This window comes from Natator depressus, chromosome 6 (genome assembly GCF_965152275.1).
Source record: "Natator depressus isolate rNatDep1 chromosome 6, rNatDep2.hap1, whole genome shotgun sequence".
Classification (NCBI taxonomy): Eukaryota; Metazoa; Chordata; order Testudines; family Cheloniidae; genus Natator; species Natator depressus.
The window spans coordinates 72,539,089-72,545,088 of NC_134239.1; the positions used below are offsets into that span (position 1 = coordinate 72,539,089).

At 46.6% G+C, this 6,000-nt stretch overlaps 1 protein-coding gene across 2 annotated transcripts in view; it reads right to left on the bottom strand.

The window, feature by feature from the left end:
• The window catches only part of PAK6 (p21 (RAC1) activated kinase 6), a 52,956-nt gene extending 47,383 nt beyond the window's left edge, over positions 1-5,573 (bottom strand). For both annotated transcript variants that reach the window (XM_074955710.1, XM_074955708.1), the window contains exon 1: positions 4,581-5,573. The gene's annotated coding sequence lies outside the window, so the exon portion shown is untranslated. The remainder of the gene's footprint in view (positions 1-4,580) is intronic.
• Between the last annotated feature and the right edge of the window lie 427 nt (positions 5,574-6,000).

The following is a 6,000-nucleotide window of genomic DNA, read 5'->3' on the forward strand; positions in this document are numbered from 1 at the left end:
AGTCTGGAGAGTCCGTGGTCAATCGCCAGTGTCTGCCAAGATGTCAGCCATCACACACACACCAATGGAAGGTTTGGGGCCTGGAAAGCAAACCATGCCCACAGTGTGGGAGGCTGGGTCGAGCTCCCATCCCCCTTTGAAAAATATAACCTGTTCAATCATTCTATGCACATGCAACGTTAATAGGATCAAGCACAGATTAGAGTGGAATTTGTTCTCTTTCAACTAAAAGGCAACAGAGGGTAATAAAAACAAAAAAGACTGCATATTAGGAGGCACTGTGTACCAGAGAGAGGAAAGTCTGAAAACTAGAAGATTGGCAATAAGACAACACAGATGCTACAGTCTAATTTAGTCAGATTCTGAGGAGAAAAGAAACACCCGGTTGAAAAGGGATCCTGGCGGCTCCAGTCAGCATTGCTGACTGGGCTGTTGACTGTCTGGTTGGCGGCATCGTGCAGCTGGACTGGCAGGCTCCCTGAGAGCTTCTGTGCCGCGCAACTCCCAGGAGGCAGCCAGCATGTCCCCTCTCCAGCTCCTATACATAGGGGCAGCCAGGGGGCGCCACATGCTGCCGCTGCCCCAAGCATCGCCCCCACAGCTCCCATTGGCCACCCAGGAACCTCAGCCAATCGGAGCTATCGGGGTGGTGCCTGCGGACAAGGCAGCTCGCAGACCCACCTGGCCGCACCTCTGCATAGGAGCCGGAGATAGGACAAGCCGCTGCTTCCAGGAACCGCCTGAGGTAAGCACCTCCCAGATCCTGCACCCCTCATCCCCTCCTGGGTCCCAACCCCCTGCCCCAGACCTGAGCCCCTCTGCTGCCCTCCAAGCCCCTCAGTCCCAGCCTGGAGCACCTACCTACACCCCAAATCTCTCATCCCCAGCCCAAAGAACCCTCCTACACCCCAAACCCCTCCTCCCCAGCTCCACCCGAGCCTATACCCCTAGCCGGAGCTCTCACCCACCCCCACTCCATCCTGGAGCCCTCTCCTGTACCCTGAACCCCTCATTTCTGGCCTCAGCCCAGAACCGACACCCCCAGCCTGTACCTCCTTCTACACCCCAACCCCCTACCTCAGCCCGGAGCCCCCTCCCATACTCTGAACCCCTTGACTCCACCCCCCAGCGCAGAGCCTCCTCCTACATCCCAAACCCCTCATTTCTGGTCCCACCCCAGACCCCGAACCCCCAGCCGGAGCCCTCACCCCAGCCCCCTGAGCCAGCCCAGTGAAAATGAGTGAGTGAGTGAGCGAGCGTGAGGAGAGTAAGTGACAGAGGGAGGGGGGCCTCGGAGAAGGGGCAGAGCATGAGTGTTGGGTTTTGTGCAAGTAGAAAGTTGGCAACCCTATTCTGGCCCCCAGCATAAAGGGTGTGCCTGAGAGAAAGGGGGTGTGGCATAGTGTCTCTACACGCAAGCTGCTGGCATTGCCCAGCACAAAATAGGGCATGATTATGATGATTTATTATTTGTATTACTGTAGTATCCAGAGGCCCTGTTGAGGATCCAGCCCCACTATGCTGGGTGCTGTAGAGACATAATAGGAGACAGTCCCCTCTCTGAAGAGTTTAGTCTTATAAACAGGTGGAAGGAGCACACAATAGAGAGGATGAAGGAGAGGCTGCAAGAGTAGCAACAACAGGAGCACAGGGAACATCATAAACCAACTGTGGGAATAATTTGCAGATTTTGAGGTTATGTTTATACATTATGCATGCGCACACACACACACACACGATGTTAATGAACCTCTGCCACCCATCCATTTGTGGGCATCATGGTTGAAGTGGGGTTGAGACTGAACTTGAAGAAGGGCAGAGCAGCTCTGAAACTGCCCTGCTTTATTCCAGGGAATGGCCTCATGGCCCCAGGTTCAGTAGGTTGCAGGGAGGAGGGAAAGGGAGTATAGAGGTGGCTTAATGCCCCTACACACCCCAAGTTGCACTGTGCACAACCCAGGACGTGGGCTCGAAATCATCTCTATTTTATCCACAGAATATGCACAGATTGAACAGTAGTAGTACAAGCTTCTCCATATCGCTCCACTCGTGTCATAATTCTGGGACAACAGGACAACTGCTAGTGCATGGGAGGAGCTCAGTCCCCATGGCCCATTCAGTCTTTGGCTTCTCTTCTGAGACTGCTAAGTAGGGTGCCATTTCTGGCAGTGGTTTCAGTGATCCAAACAACTGTTCACAAGGAAATGGTCTGGGGTCACCAAGATGTAACAAATTTCAATTCCATTTTTGCCCTGAACCATGTTTGAAATTAGCTGTGAAAAGCTCTGTTCCATTTCTGAGCCACTGCACATACACCCCTTTTATTACATTTGTGTAATTGTGTTTCTGATGTTCATTTGAGAGGTATTCCTCATGTCCTGTTATTATTTACTTTAACTACCGGACTGCCTAGTTTTTAGTGGCAGTTTTAATTAAGGAGGACGATCAGTATTTAATTAAACGACACTTTTCCAGGCTTACCACAATTTATATTCCCTAGAAATAGGATTCTTTTCCTTTTAATTACTCTAGCTCTTTCAGCAAAAGGCCCTGAAAAAGGCCCGAAATAAAAGCTGGCACCAAAAACAAAAATGGAGAGAGAATTTTGCCGAATAAGGGAAATCTCACCCGAAACAATGCTGGTGCTGGAAATTATTTATGCAGAATTCAAGTAGGTTTAAAAGATGTCAAGTAATAGAGTTAGTGGTGGTGTCTACCTTCTATACTGTCCCTCTGACTGACTGCAATTGTCAGTGCTCCCTTGCCTTCTTGCCACAAGTATGCTCCTGATGGGTCCATCTGCAGAATATTCTATTATAAAGTAAATAAAAAGATTACCAGGGCAGAATTCCTTTAAATGTTCCAAGCACACCCAACAAGGAGATACCCTGAACATCTCTGCTTTTCTGAAATCTCAGCCGCCTTATGCCATCATTCTGCCCTGGTTTATTTCTAACCAGTCTTCCAGTGAACAGGATACTTGGAAGCTGCCCTGGATTAATGCTTAAGAGTATACATTCTTTCAATCTCCCGCAAATAGACTCTTCCTGATTCTAAGGTTGGCAAGTAATTACAATGTCTTAACTATGGGCACACAGTGGAATCAAACTGGCAAACAGCAGCAACCAAACAGGCATCAGGCTCCCTACCAGAAAGCTGGGCACAAGATCCCTTCCTTTGGCAATCTCACCCAACGCCCTCACACCGCCATATACAACGTGACTGTGCACAGAACCTTGTCTCTGGGCAGTATTCCCTACCTCACCACACACAAGCTGGGGGAAGAGAAGTGGCAACGAAGACAGACTTTGACATTGCCCCACAGAAAACTGACTGCAAAGCTGTCTCTGAGGATGTCCTTTTTTAGCCAGTTTCTTCCATCCCAACTTTAGCTACTGTAATTAGCCAATTATACTAACTTCTTTGGATCCAAAACAGATCCTTTTTCTTTACTGTGTCCAAGAGCGAAATTGGATCTGTTTGCAGATGTGTGCGCACGCTCATAGGGATCAAGTCCACAGACAGAAAAAACAGAATGCTCGTGCACTCTGCTCTCTTTCCAGGCTCAGCAAGTGTATTCCTTAATGGCCCTGGCACCTTGAAAAAGTGCAGCAGAGCATGATGTCTCATCCAGGATTATAATTTATGAAAAGGCAGCAATCAACCACATCCCACAGCATACATTTCCCAGCCTGTCTTCTGTTGTAGGAGAGCTTTCAGCTTTAATTTTTTTTTGGATATGAAATACAAAACATGCTTTTAGGAAAGGTATTTTAGAGGTAAAGTACCATTGCTTACTGGTTCTTTTTTGAGAGTTACCTCCGTGCATTCAAAACCCATTTTGTTCCATCTTGAAATAAGGATATGGGATAGTAAAACAAACTGTCCCTGCAAAAGCCCCCTTCTGCTGGGACAGAGAGATCTCTAGTGTTTACTGGCCCCTCCACAAACAGTTGTCAGCACAGCTAAATGCTAAGTCAGGTGTACAAATACATATTTTCAAGCTCTTGTTTCAGCAGCATTTCATCACGCTATAGTCTCAAATTAAGAACCTTATGTTAGCGTCACAAAAATCTTTTAGACATATGCTCCCAGGGCAGAGACCATCTTAATTTTGCATTCTGCAGAGCACCAAGCACCCTGCCCGTGTTTAAAAAACACAAAATACATAAATAAACAAAAATTTTGAGCTGGTCTGTTTGCTAAATTACATTTTCTCTCTGAATCCTACAGTTCCATGACCCTTGTATCTGAATCCTGGTACCTAGCATTTGAATTAGAAGTGTAGTTAGCCAGTATTGTTCACAATTTGCCCAGGCTGAAGGTAGACTCTCTAGGGTTAAAAGTCTTTCCCTGTTTGTGGCTTCAGGCCAGAGAAGATGGTTCCTATTGGTTGATTTAAATTTCCAGCCTGAAAAGGGAGTGTCAGACAAGGGCTTAGATCTGTCTCAGTATTATGATCTTCTAACCTCCCCAAGCTTTAAAATCATCTCATCACACCCAGTGTTCATATGTGGGGGAAGCTCATGCTGGACCCTATTGCCCACTTCCCCCTACCGCAGCACCCAAAGGGGTCTTACCTTGAGAAGATCTGTGAAAAGTCTCTCTTCTGGACTGACTTTAGCCACTGCTTCTCTCTGATTGCAGGCTGCTGCTTGTCTTAGATTAGGGAAACATCCCTCGCTTCAGGCAAAAATTCTCAGCAATTTCATCTCAAAGCTTCTTCAGAAAGATCCTGGTTCAGTGTCTCACACACACACGCAAACACACATCATCCTTGCAGCTGCTTACTCACCGGCACTAGCCTGATGCCAGCTGCTGTGGAGGAGTATATGAAAGTGCCAGACGCCCCCTCTGCCTGGCAATAAGCAAAGGTGTTTGAAGAACATAAGGAAGTTATAAAGTCCTCACATTGGAGCATGGATGAGACCATAGTGACAAATTCCATTAAAGTCTTGCAGCTCAAACTGAATGGATCCCATTGTAGATATGTGCTCCTATTAAGGTTTGCATTGCAATGAATAGACATTTGCTGGGACTCCTTTGTATTATGTGCTGATTCTGTGATCTCAGAAGAGAGGATGGGAGTAGGGGCTGAGTGACATTTTGTGCATCAGAAGCAAGGACAATATTTTAATCAAGATTCACGGATATAAAGATTATTCATGCATCTCCGTTCAGCTAAGCCTTGAAATCAGAAGATGGCTGACTTGTGCTCCACTCCAAGTGGAGGAGGGTTAATTGGTGGAACATGACCTCACACTTCTAGAATCTGTGATTATAGATTCCTTTGCCTTGCACATTGGAAAAGTGGAGAATGTGAGCACTTGTAGCTTGCTCTTCTAAAACAGAGAACGGGGCTCCATTACCCTCCTTGGGGAGATGGTGGGTTTCTTTTCATTTCACTAAGTGCTCCTGGGTTCTTATATCCAGGGAAAGACATCACGGACATCAGCTCTTGTGTAACTGTCCTGCATCCGTCCCCAGCAATTTTTAAAATCAGACACGCAATATGGAGTTGACATTTCAGGAAGTTGAATTTCAGCAATAGAGCTTGGAATGCCACAAAACTGCAATATAAGGAAGGGATACTTTCCCAGGGTCTTAGACACCGTGACCCAGATCCTCCACTGATGTAAAGCAGAACAGCTCCATTGAAGTAACTGGGGAGACATTAACTTGCACCAAGCTGAAGATCTGCTTTCGTATTTCAGTTGAAGCCACTACAATCCCACGATAGGAGGCCCAGTTCAAACCCAACACAATCCAATTCTATAAACAAGGTTCCAGGTAGAACAACTTCTACTTAGAGCAATTACTGCAGCAATCAAGTTAAAACCAGTAGACCTGCCACTGAGGCAATGATGTATTTTCCACAGGTCGGTTTACAAAGAAACCTTTCAGTTCATCGGTGTGTCAGACACATTAGTTCTTCCTGGACAAGACTCAAAGCAAAAACTATTTTTAATAAAAATGTTGCTGCCAAGAGAAAGACTATGA